The sequence below is a fragment of the Tachypleus tridentatus genome, chromosome 13, assembly GCF_004210375.1.
Source record: "Tachypleus tridentatus isolate NWPU-2018 chromosome 13, ASM421037v1, whole genome shotgun sequence".
Classification (NCBI taxonomy): domain Eukaryota; kingdom Metazoa; phylum Arthropoda; class Merostomata; order Xiphosura; family Limulidae; genus Tachypleus; species Tachypleus tridentatus.
In genome coordinates, this window is record NC_134837.1 from 118,878,937 (window position 1) to 118,898,234 (window position 19,298).

The following is a 19,298-nucleotide window of genomic DNA, read 5'->3' on the forward strand; positions in this document are numbered from 1 at the left end:
ATGATCATTGTATATTGATCCTGTATCAGCTGTACCAACTGAAATGTATATGATCATTGTATTTTTATCATCAGCTATACCAATCAAAATGTATATGATCATTGTATGTTCATCCTTCATCAGCTATACCAACCAAAATGTATACGATCATTGTATTTTTATCATCAGCTATACCAACTAAAATGTATATGATCATTATATGTTCATCCTTCATCATCTATACCAACCAAAATGTATACGATCATTGTATATTGATCCTTCATCAGCTATACCAACCAAAATGTATATGATCATTATGTATTGATCCTTCATTTGGTATACCAACTAAAATGTATATGATCATTATATATTGATCCTTCATCAGCTATACCAACCAAAATGTATACGATCATTGTATATTGATCCTTCATCAGCTATACTAACCAAAATGCGAGTGTACTTTTTTGTTTTATCCCTTTGCTAATGGTTTTTTTTCTTCCCGAGAAAAATATCGTATCTACTACTTTATGTCCACCGCATTCAGAACCAGAAAATGAACAATGCACACGGTCCCTTTAAATACTCACTTTGTAAGACACTGGGAGAATAATAATTACACTCGTCCAACGATGGAAGATTTGTGTGTTGGACTAAGACAACAACAATAAAAGTACAATTTCATTTATCACACGTGTCTTTTTCGTGACTATTTTTGTGTAGAAATAAATTTTGCCCTTGAGGAGGTTGTGGAACGTACTGCATTGAAAATAAAAAAGAGAGCATTCTAAAACTTACGTCATATTAAAGTTATATATAACAGTTCAGAAATTAATAGTTTAATTTTACTTGTTCATAATAATTATTATAAGTTACATCTTTTACTGGAAATAATACTTTAAGAGATAATCTGACAACTCTCACCCACTGGAAAATTTAAAAGAGCGAGCATGTTGAAGGTGACAAAGTTTTGAACCCATATTCTACAGAGTAAGAATCAAGCGCTCTAACCAATTGGTTTTGCTAATTCTCTGTAGTTGGGAAAGCACAGTTTGTTAATTGTGTACTTTATGCTTTATTTCAAACAAGACCAAAGAACAAATTTTCCTCCACCATCTAAGAAGCTCCTCTCAAATTGTAGCAATGTATGTCCAAGTCTTGGAATTCTATTGGTTAACAATCATTAATTGACAGACCCGCTTACGTTCTTAAAATTCGCTGTTTCTGAAAATAATTTGTATGTTCTATCTTGCTTCTCTGTGTCTTCATCGATTCGGGACGGATTTTGCAGAATTTAGAAACATCATAACACTATCTAGCTCTTAAGGTATTTCTTTTTTAGCAAAATAGGATAAATAATCCTTTCGGCGAGAATGAAGTAAAGACTTTCTTTGACATTAAATGCAAAGCTATTTGTAACAACTTTCCATTAAAAAGTGGCAAAAGATAAAAAAAAAGTGACAGAATGACTGCATTTTTTTGGAGATAAGATCCTAACAGAATGCCGAGTAGACTCAAAGTTCTGTTAAAAGCCTTCAGTAACACTACAGCGACCCGCTGTTTCTGAAGTTATTAAGATTTACCTGTATTTATCTCTTTCATAGATTATTATGGGGTGAAAATAGGTAGATCAGACGAATGGATTGATTAATACATAAAAAGGCTCACGAGATAGATAAGCAGAAAACAAATTGAAATCACTGGATATATACATGGAGAAATGGAGAGACAGAGAAGCAAGATGAACGTGCGAAAGAGGTAGAAAAATACATGGAGTGATAAATACACAATAGATAACGAGCCGATAGACAGATAAATAGACAACAATTTGATGGATCAATGTGTGTAATGAATGGACGGATAGATGTATTTTATTGAAAACGTGAGCCAGCACTAGCACAAGGCATATGTAAACAAATATATATAATTAAAATCAGTTTAAAATGCCAAAGAAGGAAATTAGATTATAATTTAATTTTGGGACACATCTTCCCACAAGCAATGATATAACAAAATTAAATAAAAAAAACTTAAAAAGAGGACAATAATTGTGTTTTATGTTTTTAAACTTATGAATTATTGACATGAATAATTTTGTAGAAATTTAATTATTTGTAAATAGTTATAACAAAATTTAATTACTTCGTAAAGTTACAGTGCCTACACCAACACCGAACGATAGCATTACAAACCATTAGGCTCGACATTTTCTTATTAATTTTAATTTGTTCATTGCAATTAACGTGAAAATAAAAACTAGAGGTCTAGCGCATTTTTCCCTCTCTTTCTCGAATAATGTTTAGTTTTGGAATTAGTCGATGCATGTTGTTACGGTGATTTGTTAGAAGTAGTAATAGTACAACAGGTTTTAGTTTTAGGGTTAGTCGATGTACGTTGTTATAATAAATTCTTTCAGTTTGAGGAGACTTAGATTGGAAGCAGTTTATAAATAAAAGATAATGTAGTTTCACTCATCAATTATTGTGTTTGACTTGGAAGTCACGTGCTGCTTTAATGAAAAAGTTTTGATCTTGAATGTCGAAGAATCGCACGTGATTTTCATCAAAATTTATGATTTCGTACTTCGAGACCTTACAGCTAGCACAAGAAAGGTTGGTATTAGAAATTGAACAAACCTCTTGTTAGTGTCAATACATAATTCCTTTACATTAGAAACAACATTAGGATAACTGATACAGTACTTTTGAATGTGTGAATTATGAAGAGAATTTCAGAGCTGAGAAATAGTAGACAAGAAAAACGTTCCATTTCTGAAACTGGAAGCATAACGAGATATCACAGTAGAGTGTGGATAAAAGTGCTTTCAATAATAGTAAATAATTCCTTAACTTTAGGAGGCCAAATGGCACAGCAGGATGTCTGCGGTTTTAAACGACGGAAACCAGGTGGGTGGAGTTCAGATAAACCATTGTGTAGCTTTGTGCTTAACTTCACACAGAAATTAACTTTAGAAACGACGCTAGGAGTTGTTTATTAATCGTTTGTAGTGGATGGGGTGTGGAGAACGTATTCTGTAAAGTTAGTTCTTTAAAAATTCGAATCATAAAGTTGTAAAGGCATGGGTATTAGTGTAGTCAAGAACAAATAATATTTAATAAATAATTAGGGCGGAACGTGTCCTGGTGGCTAGTGTGTCGGGCTATGGAACAAAGGATCCATGGTTCGAGAACTGACGCCACTTGATACGCTCTACACATTCATGTATAGTTACGTTACAATAATATGCGAATCATTTGATTCAAAGCCTTCAACAATTCGTGCGTTGTAAAAGTAACAGTCAATACCGTTATTCTAAAGAGTTTGAAGAAAAGTTTGTGATAGCCAAGAAGGGGAGGGTCTGATATATCCGTCAATCTTACTCTTAATTGTTTTGTAATAATAGTTCTGTGCCTCCACTTTTTCGTTTCCTACATCTTATAGTAGTTATCCACAATTTCTGTGAAACCAATGAACTTGTAGTTTTAATACTGATTTTAAGAATACTCCAGCAAGGAGGACGGTTTTGATGGTGTTTTGTTTTTTAGCGCAATGGATGCTCTCTCCTTTTTGTCGACAGCTAGGAATCAAACCCCAGATTTTAGCGTTGTAAGTCCAGACACTTCAAAACAATGGTACATGATTTTAATTGAAGAGATTGTCGTGAGTAGTATGTTGTAGGAAGTCAGTTACCACTTGTGGTTTATTTTAAGTGACACTCTAACAGTAGATATGTTAAGTTCCATCGGATTAAGAGGAAATAATTCCATAATATTTGTGTTCCCACGATAGTAGGTGTCGTCTAATGTCAAACATTAAGCTTCGTTCTTCCGACTGTAAAACCCCTGGTATTGCTAGTAAAAACTATTCTCAGATATTCATTCCAAATATTTCTGTTTATTTATTTTGGTTTTTCTGATAGCCATATGGTTATGTTATCAACGTATCACTAGTTATTTAAATATTTCAAGTCAGTTGTTTCGTTGATCCTGTTCTAAGTTGTGACGGCTGACATGGGATGAACGTGTTTACCGCTTTTTCCACGTAGACATCTTTGAAACTTTAAGAAGAGTTCGGAGTGCAGCGGATATGGTTACTCTACTATCTTTAATTTAGAGACGAGACGATTTGATAAACGGATTAACGAAATTCCATAATTTTGATTTTCAAATGTTAAACTGTGTCGTAAAGGGAAAAATTTTATTCTCCCGGAAGAAAATTTGATCAACTGACTTGTCAAGTCACGGGAGTAAACATACGAAATTTTTATTGTACTTTTAATTTATATGAATTGAAATATGGGGGCGTTCTTGTTATTGACGTTACCTAAAATTGTGTGTATATATATATGTGTGTGTGTGTGTGTGTGTGTATGAAAAAAAAAGTTGAATATATTTACAGATATCAAACGAAACGACAGGAATCAGACTTCTAAGTGAAAATGAACACCGGTGTTACGAGGCTTAAATTCGTTGCCCAGCTGTGTGACAACATTTGATGTTTGACAACAATGGTAATCCCACACCACCTTGGAAACTCTGAGATCAGACATCACCCAAGGCTATTAGGGTTACGAAGTAGGGATTAATAGAGAAGCAGGTTCGTTATCTAATAAGTATCTACTCTTGTATCAACAGTGTTCATTTTTATGTTTTTCACCACGTATAGCATGTTTTGTTTGCTCCGCTCAGATAATTAAGGTTTAACATAGCGCGTTTAATTAGCTGCACTCAGCGTATCTCTACCGTTAAACTAACTTTTTCGTTTGGCTGTACCGAGCTAAATCCACTGTTAAACTGAGCTTTGTTGGTTATTTTAAGTTAGATCTTTACTGTTAAACTAAGCCTTATTTGCTATATTAAGCTAGCTTAGATTTTTTACTGTTAATCTAAGCTTTGTTTGCTAAGGTAGCCTAGATCTTCACTGTAAAACTTAGCTTTGTTGGCTCTACTTAAATATATTTTTACCGTTAAACTAAACCTTGTTGGCTGAACTTAGCTGTATCTTTAATGTTAAATTAAACCACGATTCTAACCTGTGCTTAGGTATATCTTTACTGTTAAACTAAGCCTTGTAGCCTGTACTGAGCTGGATATTTACCGTTAAACTAAGCCTTATTGACTATAGCAGTACTCAGCTAGACTTTGAATATGGTTTGATTATCAGATTCTATACGAAAAATGATAAGCGCATATGAGTAAATGTTTTATGATACAAGTTGGCGCCAGACAGTCCTGTGAAAGAGAACTTATAAATTATATTAAAAAAAATGTATTGTCAACTGTTAAAAATCATTCCGATGAAAGTACACTGCTAGGCTAAAAGTTTAAGGTAAGTCGGTAGACTTAAAGTAGTGTGGGTGTGGTAAAATATAAATATTTTAATAAGGAAGTAGAATATAATAGAATAACCCCAGTGTTTGTTCATTACATTAGACAAAGCTTTCGTTATTTATATGCAAAAACGGCTCGTTTGGGTTGAGAAAATATTTTACATAGAAGAGCGAACAACGTTTCGACCTTCTTCGGTCATCGTCAGGTTCACAAAGAAAGAGGTAACTGACCGGAAGCTGACCACATGTTTGAAAGGGGTTGTGTAACTGAGTGTCGGAATGTAGAGGGCGGTATTAGATGTTTGAATATATAATTTATATATATATATATTAATATAGGTATAAAGGCGTTCCTTTATATTGGTTTATTTTGGGTTTAAGTTGTTGTATAAGTAAGGCTTCTTTAATTTTGCGTTTGTTTATGTTTGTTTCTTTATTTAGTATTTGAGTGTTTTCTGTGGTTATGTTGTGTTTATTTGACTTGCAGTGTTCGAAAACGTGTGAAAGTGACTTTTTATGTTCTTTGAATCTGGTTTCCATTTTTCTACTTGTTTCTCCAATATAGAAGTCGTGGCAGTTATCACATTGTATTTTGTAGATAATGTTGATGTGGTCTTTGTCAGTGTAGTTTCTACATAGTATAGACCTCAGTTTTGTGCCTGGTTTTTGAATAAATTTGGTATTAACTGGAATGTCATATTTTGTTACTAGTTTTTGCCAAATGTTGGTCATTTGTTTGCTGATGTCAGGAATATATGGTATACAGCAGTATATGGTTTCGTGATTTTTTGATTCGTGAGATATATTTACTTTAGTTGGTTGATTTTGCTTTCTGTCTAGGTGTGTGCGTATAATGTTTTCTACGGTTTGTGGAGGAAACTTATTGATGTTGATGAAGTATTGTTTTATTTTGTCTAATTCATCGTTAATCTTATCTGGTGAGCAGAGTTTTATGGCTGTGTTTATTTGGTTTCTTAGTATGTTGAGCTTTTGTTTTGTTTCATGTGCTGAGTCCCAAGGAATGTATAGTCCAGTATGGGTGATTTTTCGGTGGATTTCTGTTTTGAATTGTGTGTCGGTTCTTGTAATTTTGAGGTTAAGAAATGATATTTGATTGCTTTCTCTCTGTTCACATGTGAAGTTAATGTTGGGATGTATAGAGTTAATGTGATTGAAAAAATTAAGTATGTGTTCTGTAGATTTGAATCCCGCAACCTGTCATCTACATATCTGTACCAGTATAGTGGTGGATGTAATGCTGTGTTAATTACTTGTGTTTCAACTTGTGTCATAAAAATATTGGCTAGAACTGGTGATACTGGGTTGCCCATGCTTAGGCCATTTGTTTGTATATAGTTTTGGTTGTTGAACATGAAGTTTGTCTTCATTGTGGTGAATTCTATGAGGGTTGCTAACTGGTTACTGGGAATGTGTATAGTTGGGTTAGGGTCTCGGATATAGAGTTCTAAGGCTATCTTGCAGGCTTCAGTGTTTGGAACTTCTGTAAAGAGGGATATAACATCGAAACTGGCCATTAAGGCTTTATGATTAAGTTGATTTAGATTAGACTTGAAATTAAAAGAGTCTTTGATGAATGAGCTGGCTGATGTTGCATATTTGGAGAATGCCCATGCTATGTATTTACCAAGATTGTAATTAAACGATTCATATGTGGACATTATTGGTCGTAATGGACAATCTGGTTTATGAGGTTTGGGGATGCCGTATATTTGCGGTGTGCGTGAGTCGGTTTTACGTAGGTAGGAATAAAGTGTTTGTGAAATTGTGTTGGCTTTTTTCATTTGTAGTAGTAATTTGTTCAGTTGCATCTCGTGTGTCTTTGTTGGATTTGTGTGGATTGATAAAATTTGTTCGTGTCTGATAGGATGTTATTCATTTTTTGGATGTATTCATTCGTATTCATTATGACTATAGCGTTACCTTTATCTTCACTATATACAAACAAATAGCCTAAGCATGGGCAACCCAGTATCACCAGTTCTAGCCAATATTTTTATGACATAAGTTGAAACACAAGTAATTAACACAGCATCACATCCACCACTATACTGGTACAGATATGTAGATGACACGGCTGCGGGATTCAAATCTACAGAACACATACTTAATTTTTTCAATCACATTAACTCTATACATCCCAACATCAACTTCACATGTGAACAGGAAGAAAACAATCAAATATCATTTCTTAACCTCAAAATTACAAGAACCAACACACAATTCAAAACAGAAATCCACCGAAAAATCACCCATACTGGACTATACATTCCTTGGGACTCAGCACATGAAACAAAACAAAAGCTCAACATACTAAGAAACCAAATAAACACAGCCATAAAACTCTGCTCACCAGATAAAATTAACGATGAATTAGACAAAATAAAACAATACTTCATCAACATCAATAAGTTTCCTCCACAAACCGTAGAAAACATTATACGCACACACCTAGACAGAAAGCAAAATCAACCAACTAAAGTAAATATATCTCACGAATCAAAAAATCACGAAACCATATACTGCTGTATACCATATATTCCTGATATCAGCAAACAAATGACCAACATTTGGCAAAAACTAGTAACAAAATATGACATTCCAGTTAATACCAAATTTATTCAAAAACCAGGCACAAAACTGAGGTCTATACTATGTAAAAACTACACTGACAAAGACCACATCAACATTATCTACAAAATACAATGTGATAACTGCCACGACTTCTATATTGGAGAAACAAGTAGAAAAATGGAAACCAGATTCAAAGAACATAAAAAGTCACTTTCACACGTTTTCGAACACTGCAAGTCAAATAAACACAACATAACCACAGAAAACACTCAAATACTAAATAAAGAAACAAACATAAACAAACGCAAAATTAAAGAAGCCTTACTTATACAACAACTTAAACCCAAAATAAACCAATATAAAGGAACGCCTTTATACCTATATTAATATATATATATATATATTCAAACATCTAATACCGCCCTCTACATTCCGACACTCAGTTACACAACCCCTTTCAAACACGTGGTCAGCTTCCGCTCAGTTACCTCTTTTTTTGTGAACCTGACGATGACCGAAGAAGGTCGAAACGTTGTTCGCTCTTCTATGTAAAATATTTTCTCAACCCAAACGAGCCGTTTTTGCATATAAATTTCTCAACAAGTGGGTTTCTCGACATCACTGATTAAAGCTTTCGTTAGCGTTGTTTTTAAGTTGAGTTATTACTGTCTTTTTTTGGCGTCAACCAGAGTTTAGTGTGTCCGAAATGTGAATCCGGAAATACATTATTCGCGTCTCATTGCCACAAAACAACAGCAGTATCCGCTCTTTAATTTGGCAATGGTTGTCGTATTCTTTCTAGCCTATAGGGTAAAAGCTATGGACGGCTATGACATACATCTGCGCAAAAGATAAAAGTAAACTGAAGTAAAAACGATGAGAAACTTGCAAACGTAATACTGAGTAATAAAATTAAACAAAAACATGAGTATTTTCAATTAAAAATTACTGGTCCTAAAAATTCTGTCTTACGTAATAAAATATTACTTTATGTATATTTGTTTTTGAAAATGCTATGGTTATTGCTGGTCGATAACGGTACGTGAATCAGCAGCTTGACCACGTTAAGCTACGCCTGGCCAGGGTTGAAAAGTAAAACCAATTTTAAAACTGTTAAATCTGATTGGTTGCGTGGCGTTCTCTTCCCTTGCCAACATAGGTGCGTCTGTTCAATAAATAAGCGCTAAAGTCTCATTATAATACTCTAGGAAATTATAAAACAGTTAACCCTAACACTTCCTGATTGAGGATTTGGTTTTAGTTTCGTTTAAAAATGGAGGAGTATCTGACATTGTTGTTAGTTGCAGTCGGTCCTAGCATGGCCCAGTTGCCATCGTGCCGCACTGTGGATCCGAAGCTCCGTCGCCGATAACAATAACAATAAAACGTGTTCTGCATTTTGGAGCTTTTGGGACGTTATGAAGTTCCACTATTCGACGTGGTAGTTTACGAGCTAGCGTGAGTATCATTGACTGACAGCAGTTCTTTGTGGTTTATCATTGCTAAATTAGGGGCGGCCAGCGCAGACATGGAGATAGTTTTAGACGAATGTAATGAACAAAATTGATATGTGTTAGAAATAAAAATAAATCAATACCAAATACTTATTTTACTATACAGTGAGCACTGTAAACTTTTATTTCTTAATGACTATATCTGACTTAACATATAATTTCCTAAACTAAAAAGCATTTATCGGAAATTTCGAGAGAAGCCCCATTAAATTGTATCATATAGAAAAACACATTTTAGAACAGTTTTAGACATAATCGTTAGTAGATGAATTTGTCCCCCCAGTGGCACAGCGGTATGTCTGTAGACTTACAACGCTAGAAATTGGGTTTCGACACCCATGGTGTTAAGAGCAGAGATAGATACGTCTGTTTTATCTCTCGTGCTGTCATCTGTAGGAACTGTAATCGTATTAATTTGGTGCTCTTCAAAATCCATAAGGGACCGGAAGCGGCCTAGTGGTGTGCGTAGAAGGATCCGGGGTATGTGATGTGACGTCGCCAAACACGCTCTACACTTTCAGCTGTGATTGCGTTATAGAAAGAACAGTCATTACTGTTTCAAATTCCCGTTCTTCACTCTCAAAAGCCAGAAAGCCCTTGTGGTGGGTACTAGTGGTGGATAAGTAAATGAAGATTATACTTGAACACCAGGTGACTGACGTGACATTGAAATCAAGTGTGTAAACTCCTGCTTAAACATCTACCTGACAGAAACAGAGTCTTAAATTTAACATTATTGTTGCTTACTTAAAATAAACTGTATGCATACAACATATAGGAGCAAATGCTTTCTTTCAAACACGATCGCGGCCCTTTGGCAGAGATGAACTTTTTTCTATATAGGGCGCAGATTGGCTCTGTGATACATATCTGCATTATGGAGTCGGGCTAGAATATGGGCAATTCCTCAAAATATTCCATGAGTTTTAAACCACGAGTGTGTCATTACAGTAACAGTCAATTCCTTCATACAAACACAATTTTAACCATCCTATTGTTTATCATGCCATTTTACGGTAACTCTCTGAGGAGGGGGGATTAGCGCATTAGTTTAGAATTATTCCAATCATACCAGATTGGTTTTAAGATAAGCACATTACATGCTTTACTAGTTCAACAGACTAGTCGAGGGTTTGAGGCGTTATCATGTGATGTTCAGTTTCACTATTCTTCAGTTAAAAGTGTGGCCCAAGACGTGACAGTGGGTGTTGCTTGTCTAGCTGTTTTCCATCTAGGCTGTCACTTCAGTCTGTCGGTGAGTCACATGCAAGTCTAAGCAAAACTCCGAGGTTCGATTCCCCGTGGTGAAGAGAGTGCAGATAGTCATGTACCTTTGCGTTGAAAAACTACAGTAATAACAACAGTCTAGCCCTCGTTTAGCATTGTGGGAAATTCAATAAAGAAACAACTAGTTGACCAGTCATGTTACGTTGATCTTGAACAAGCAACTTTTATAGGGTTCGACGAAGTAGGTTAATATCGAATGTCTGAAGTTTTATACATTAAAATAATATATATACATGTATGTGTGCGTGTTCTTTTAAAAAAAACTATTTGCTCTTCCCCATTATCGGCTGTTTTGCAACACAGATAAAACGTGTAGTTCGTTGTAAAATTAAGTTATTGAACTTTCTTAAGTAAATAGGTTAAACATACTACTCTTAGCGGCGAAATACATACTTCCGGTGAAACAATGATATCGGGCGTGGCTCAGAAGTTTAACATGTCCGGACTGGGAAACCAAGGATTAATGATCCGCGCCACGTTCATGCAAAATACTCGCAAAATATCTTTGGGTCATAGGTTTGCTGTGAGTGACTCACTCTTGGGTCATTTAAAATTTGTCGGTAAGTGTTGTGAAACAGCAGTCTTTCTTTTAGTTCAGAAATAAAGACGGTTATTCGTAGATAGTTCCGTCATGTAGCCTTACGGAAAAATGTCTGAAAGAAACTTACAATCCAATGAAACACCTTTTACCATCACACGGGTGTGTTGACGATACTTGATTGGCCGTTTTCTTCACTACGTTCCTCCCTCCTCAAATTTCTGATTGATACCTGTCTGAAGTGAAATAACATTCGTTTCCAGTTTCTGACAAATTATAGGTCTCTAGTGTCGCAGAGACCGGAGTACTACGGTGGTAGGTGTGGTATTTAACTTCACTGTTTACTAGTTAATGTTTCATAATTACCTGTCACGTTATCAGTGACAAGTACTGTAATGTCATCCACTGATTGTACCTGATTACCATCACCGTGTTCTGCTTCTTTTTTATTATTAACACGCATGCACACAAAACATCGGTGAATAAAGGTAATGTGTTGTTATCAATCAAGGTCCTGTTATATTGGTTCTTCAAGTAAAGACGAAACGTCCTTTAAGTGGTCGCGTTTCGGCGTATGTATTACTGGATCACTAGCTTCTCGTGAAATAAGAGGAACATTCATGTACACTTGTATGGATTACTTTAAAAACTCGGTAGTGTACTTCTTATGTAGCAGGTACGACCAATACTGGGTATTTAAAATCTTAGGTCATCATGAAGCTAAGAATCTTAACTTGGTGACGACTTCAGCAGGGCGAAACGTTGTTATTTGTTTTAAATAAAATATTTTAATATCTACACCTGGTGTCTCCGTTGTGGGTTTCTCGACACTTTGTGATATGGCTTGACATGGCCAAGTGGGTTAAGCGTGCGACTCGTAATCTGAGGGCCGCGGGTTCGCACCGTCATCACGCCAAACATGCTTGTTCTCTTAGCCGTGGGGGCGTTATAATGTGACGGTTGATCCCACTATTCGTTGGTAAAATAGTAGCCCAAGAGTTGGCGGTGGGTGATAATGACTAGCTGCCTTCCCCCTAGTCTTGCACTGCTAAATTAGGGACAGCTAGCGCAGATAGCCCTCGAGTAGCTTTGCGCGAAATTCAAAAACAAAAACAAACAAAACTTTGTGATTAACCTTAATTATAAAGAAGAAGCTATAAAAGCCTATATTTGATCTCTTCAAGTATCAGATATACATCTGTTGTGAATAGTTAATTAAGTAGGTTGGTGTCCCATCTCGTAAGAGACAAACTTCAAACTAAACACAACTTGAACAGTACAGTGTAGTACTAAAATAACAGAGATGAAACTTAAAACCTAACAAGGCATTTATTGCCATGCGTTGGAACAGATTTTGTCAAGTTTTTATTTTAATGTTTCCTTTGGGGTTGATGCTAGGTTTGTTTTAAATACCTTCTGTGTCTCAACGGTGTGTGTAAGGGCTTATAATAATAAGAAAAAAAAGGTTTTGTCACATACAGCGATAAGAACACAGATAACCAACTCTGGAGTGTTGTGGTTAATAACAAGCATAGTATACTATTTTTAGTTTTGGAATTACCAATGTTGGACAAACCAATCTCTCACTGGTCTCAGTATTAAGGTCCAGGGTTTACGTGCTTTAAACCATCAGGTTTCGATATCATTTATGGTCACAGCACAGAGATTCCAATATGTAACTGTGGGTTTGCTACAGGGAATTGTTTGTTTGCCTTTTTAATTTCACGCAAAGCTACACGAGGGCTATATTCGCTAAGCGTCCCTAATTTAGCAGCGCGCGGAATCCAGCGCCAGATTTTAGCGTTGTTAAGTCACAAACTTCTTCCTGTTTCACCTGGGAACGACTTAGCATGTTACAGTAAGTAAACTCTACAGTAGTGTACGGTGTCATTGAACAGCTAAGTAATTAAAGAGTTAGAAACTAAAATTACCGTACGCTCTAATGAACTGTCTTTGCGCACTGGGAAAACACTGTCTTATATTTTTACAATGGTAATACCACTTCCTAACTATTTCAACCGACTTTCTCTTGGGAAGGTAAATACTTAAAAAATATTTTAAGTTGGGCCTTATTTAATTTCTAGACAACATAGGGATAACTAATGGTGTTTGCGCAAGCGAAAACAACTAGTATGAAAACAAACTAGGATTCTCTCTGGTCTGTCATTTGCTCTCCAGTGATAAATAGTTATTTTATTAGTGTAAAACTTCAGTGTCAGCTAACAGCACTCCGCATGACACTTTAAAAACAGGGGCACTTATTTTGATGATTAGCGTCAGATGAAGCAATGAGATGTTGGAAATCTCTAGTTGTTATTGTCGTTTACACTTTACTTCCATGTTTCATCATGGTTTATCATGTTAGCTGGAAATCACGGGTTGTAATCTTCATTTTCGTTAATTATTATAATATAATGTAACTCGAATTATAATAATGTAGTAGAGACGCTGCCCTACGGCGTCACATGCTATTTATTATTACGATCACATACATAGCTAGAAACATATATACTCTATGTCCATTGTAGTAAGAAGCTGATGATACGGGCGACAAATGCCTGTTCTTAGAAATAAATAATTGTATTATAGAGATCTCTAAGCTGGTAATTCTCAATGTTTGTTGGCTCAAGTCCCATTTGTAAACAATGATGAGCCTTCGTCACCCAGTAAATAAAGAATCACCCTCACTTCACAGTTTTCTTAAACAGGGTAGTTATAAAGAAAGAGTGAATAGCATTTTGTGTAATAGATAACCGGTTTACTAATTTTTTGACAAGTTTCCTTTCAAGTCTTCGGTAAGGCTTATGAGGCTATAATCTGGGTTACAGTACTCGTGGTGAACAAGGCACGGATAGCCCATTGTGTGTAGCTTTGGACTTAACAACAATGCAAACACATATAATTTTGAGTCGCAGCCTAAAATCAGCCCAGGAAAAAAAATTAAAACAGAAATATTTAAACATTTTCTTGTTGTTTTAATAAAATTTTCATTATTATCGTTATTGCACGCCAGATTTTTAAATTGTAAAACGATTAGTTTTAATTCTATTTATTATATTACTGTGGAAAATGGGAACACAGCCTTCCAAACTACGGTATCTTGAAGAAAAATAAGGAGTAAGACATGCATAGATACAGTGTCGCCTCATTATATTAGGTGCATTGCTGTAAAATGACTAACCGTGTTGTTTTGGCCGACGGTATAGACAACCACGATGTTAAAACGTTTTCGTCAGTTAAAACAAGCACCCTCGTTAGGTTCAGAGTTTACTGTTTTTTTGTTTTTGATAATTAACGTCGTTGACAAATCCCTGTGAAGAATGGATCGTAAACATTTAATACTTGACAAGTGATATTTGTCGGACAAATGATTGCACCACAATGCAAAGAAACACCCCATTTTATAATGTACTCATAGAGGGTGGTTATAAAGAAATACCACATTTTACTAATAGATGGTGGTTATAAAGAAACCGCACATTATAATGTACTAATAGATGGTGGTTATAAAGAAACCATTTTATAATGTACTCATAGAGGGTGGTTATAAAGAAACCGCATTTTATAATGTACTAATAGATGGCGGTTATAAAGAAACTGCATTTTATAATGTACTAATAGATGGTGGTTATAAAGAAACTGCATTTTATAATGTACTAATAGATGGTGGTTATAAATACACTGCATTTTATAATGTACTTGTAGAGAATAGTAACAAAAAACACCACGTTATCGTGTACTCATACAGAGTGATTATAAAGACACCCACCTACTTTACAGTGTACCTGAAGAGGGTGGTTATAAAGGCACCCACCTACTTTAAAGTGTACCTGAAGAAGGTGGTTATAAAGACACCCGCCTACTTTACAGTGTACCTGAAGAGGGTGGTTATAAAGAAACCCGTATATTTAAAACTTATATCTAAGAAAATTAGTTGTCGTAATAATGTGTGCAGTTTCCAAAAACTAAATCTCAGTTGACATGTTTCTAGATATAATCACCTTAGATGTGAGTAGATTTTATCACTCTGTGTCTCTTATCAGGAAAAACGAACTTTAATACAACATCAGAATCAAATAAACATACTGAAGAAATGAAACATATACAGCTTTAGAAGAGGTCAGTGCTAGGCTTTAATTGGTGTAAATATATTTTAGCCCTCCAGTGGTTTCTTATGGAATTAAATAAATCTAATATTAGATTACTCCTGAAATTTCATTGTCAGAAAAATTTACCTTCTTGATAACAAGTTTTAAAAGTTTTCCAAAGTTTACGTATCTTACTGGTTTAATATATTATATTTACTGACTTCGTCTAGTTTGTTCATTGTTTCTGTTATTAGTTGTTTAGCAATTAACCGATAATTAGAGAACGGCACGATCTTCTCATATTTTCACGCAAAGACAAACAATTTTTCTTATCTAATCTAATCTAAATGCACGTGTAGAAAACCTTAACGTTCTATCATCCTATTTATTAGTTCAGTACTGTCTCACGAGATGGAAGTTTATATATTTGTGATATAATTTCATTTAATAACATTCTTTAACATTGCCATAAACATTGGTTAATATTTTAAACTCGTTTCTGACATTGTTCCTAGCAAAAGATAATCTAAGAAAACATCCTAAATCGTGTAATACTCTTCAATATAGTTATAATTGTTTAAGCAGTTACGACAAATAAGTAAAAATCATAGTTAATATACAAGATGAATGTCGAATTAATACGGATATTGATAGCAAAAATCTGAACTTCCTTCTCAATGTTGGGCCTAACCTGGCCTGGTGGTTAGGGCGCTTGACTCGCAATCTGAGGGCCTCGAGCTCGAACCTCCGTCACACTAAACATGCTCGCTGTTTCAGCCATGGTATTATAAAGTGACGGCCAATCCCACTTTTCGTTGGTAAGAGAGTAGCCCAAGAGTTGGTGGTGATGACTAGCTGCCTATACTCTAGTCTTAAACTGCTAAATTAGGGACGGTTAGCGCAAATAGCTCTTGTGTAAGCCCAAAATTCAAAACAAACAAATTAAATATGGTCTATTAGACCCCCCACAATAAAAGTAAAGACATGTGTCAGCTTGTATGAGTCTACCTATGACAGCTATTATTATACTCCCCTTCACAGTACAAGTAAAGTAAAAGACAAGTGTCAGCTCGTATGAGTCTACCTATAATAGTAACAATGGATCGATCATGGATATTGAAACCCTAAGTTTAAAAGAGAACCGTAAAATGACTTTCGGGCATTAACAATGAATTTAGTTATATTAATAAACTTGTATTTCCTCGAGTCTAAGATATTGGATGGATAGTTTTCTTCTAAAGAAGGAAGACAGGTTTCTTGGTATGAGCTTTCTTGTTGAATTCCTTCAGGAACAATTCCTTACTGTGGAAATGCAATTTAAGTTGGCATATTTTTTCCACTACCAAGTACAGTAAAATTTCGTTAGTTTTCCGGTTCGTACCGTAATTTGTTTTTGTGTTTTTATTGTGTGAAACATATCGACTAATTCACAAGCGAGAAAACTTCGAAGTGGAGACGAAATATTGGATAATTGTCTCTACTTTCTACAGAAAAAACTAAAATATTCTTCGAACATAAGAAATAAACTATCATTTCGTATTGTAAATAAGCTCAGAATTTTTCCATCTGGTTTACTGTTTGAAAAATAAAGATATAAATAAAATATGGGTTCTTTATACGAACACTTATTATTTCTGAAGTCACACCAAAACGCCGTAAGCAACACAACTAATAATTCTTAAACCTTTCATTCTTAGCTGGTACAAAAATAGTTTCCCGCCGTTCTACGTTAAATGAGGTATCTTACAGTTTTATTGATGAGCTATTCTTGTTGAAAACTTTGGTCAGAAACGTTGTAAATGGAGCGTTAAAAAGTAGAACTTGTTTTGAGGCAAGAGTTATTTACAATTGTCTAGCCTCAAAGGGAAGATACTCGTGCCACTTAACGTTTGCGCTTCTTTAAACTGCCTTTTTCTCAAATGTTTAAAAATCTAAGTAATATGTTTCTGTAATTTCAACGTTCATTACTACTGTGATTAGAAGGAAATGAGGCTTGAAAAAATGGAGAAATGTAAACCCTTAAAGTGTGTCGTTGTTTGTGGTCTTGGAAACCGTTGTCTATTGGCAGTGGAGGCCATTCTCCATTGTGTGTGAACATGACCTAGAAGCCATTGCCCATTGTGTTTAAACATGGCCGTGGAAGCCATTGTCAAGTGTATTTAAACGTGGTCTTAAAAATTGTTGTCCATGTGCTTAAACATGGCCTTGAAAACCATTCCAGTAGAAAGTCTGTGGAAAGTTTGATCGTTTTACCTTCACAGAAGCTGGTTTAAATGAGAGTAGATAATAGTGGCCATCAAACTGAATATTAACGACAATATATCCAAATTCAGCATGGGACATACAACATAATAGTTCCAAAGCCAGTGTGGGACATACAACATCGTTTTTATTATGTATGATTAGGCTATGGCGGACACGAGAAAGACAGTCCAGGATGTAACTTTGCGCTTAACAACAAGCAAACAAACTGCATAGGTTACAATATTTGGAATTGATTGTAGAAAAATTAAAATACTTGTAAGGAATTTCCAATGACGAAATCAGATTATATATATATTTTTAAAGTGTGATATCACATACTGTTCAATAGAAACTACTGTATAAAATACGATGGTAGTTTTTCGTTTTATACGTCACCAAAACTCCTGTAAAGGTTGTTCCTCTTCAGTAGTTTGTCGTCGATGTAGGAAACTTGCTATCCATTACACCCCCCCCCCCTCCAAAACAAGCTAGATTGTTAGATATACACATACACACATGTATATGTAATGCACTGCCCCTAATGGTTTAACTTTATTACAATAGATACGAAGATTATAATTATTTACGTCTTAAGGATTCGTTTTTGAGAGAATAGAAAGAAAACCGGGTAAAAGGTTTAAATGGATTATTATCAATGTAGAAAAATGAAAATGGACTTTTAAGGCTATGTGTTCACTGTTTTTTTTTTTAAGGAAACAGACTCGAAACGAAATGCACGTGCTGGCGTGAAAAATCCTGTGTTGTCTAGGCTTATTTTGTTATCACGTGGATTTTAGGTTGTAGTTAGGTACAGAAAATACCATTACAAGGATTTGAAACTCTATGTATAAAGTTGGCGTTTGGGATATTTACTAAAAGTAAGTTTTTATTATAAAAGGTTTTTCTTTCACATAACTTTACTACTGTATATACACCTACTTTTCTGTGGAGTGTGGTAATGTTCTTTAGCTAATTAGATGTCTATTTCTAACAGCGTCATGGAGGAACTGCATATACATGTATAGAAAAATATACGTCGCTAGTAACCATAAAGGATTTGCACAAAGCTACGTAACGGTATACGTGCTGTGTCAACCACAAGGATCGAACATGGATTCTAACACTACCAGCTCTGAAGCTTACAACCTAGAGATTTGGAGTTGTAAATAGAAGTAAAAGGTAACGAAATTGCTTCACAAACCAGAAAATAAAACGACTGAATACTAACGATTCCAAAAAAATTTGAATTTGAATTCCGAAAAGCACCTTATGCGCATGTCGGTTAACCGGCTAGATCAGAGGAGCTTAGAGTTTGTGTATAGTCGCTACTGATTTTCAAATACTGACCATAGGAAGGGCAGCTAGTCCGTGGAGGAGAAAAATCCAAACTTTAAACCAAATACTGGGATACACTGTTATTCTTCTCACGCACTCAAAACTTAAAGTGTAAAATTTGTTTGATAGTACCACTTCTGGAACCCTTGGATCCGCAACTCAGTACGCTAACTACAATTCTACACGTAGGTCAAGAACGGCGTGGACTTTACCAAAAAGAGATTTTAATCTATAAGTTAAAAAATCAAACGAAAACAATATTTGAAAGTGACAGTTGTTAAAACACTGCGGAAATGTACTTTAGATATAAATAACTGTTAACAACGGAAATTATTTTTTAGAAATCATTAAATGAATTTGCAAAAGGAAATGAAAAATCGCTTATAAATTATTTC

At 35.0% G+C, this 19,298-nt stretch overlaps 1 long non-coding RNA gene across 1 annotated transcript; it reads left to right on the top strand.

Moving 5' to 3' along the window:
* The first annotated feature begins 2,284 nt into the window (after positions 1-2,284).
* Positions 2,285-19,247, top strand: LOC143240261 (uncharacterized). The gene is made up of 3 exons (XR_013021686.1): positions 2,285-2,588; positions 4,375-4,572; positions 18,563-19,247. It is a non-coding gene; the product is annotated as an uncharacterized LOC143240261 (long non-coding RNA).
* The last annotated feature ends 51 nt before the right edge of the window (positions 19,248-19,298 follow it).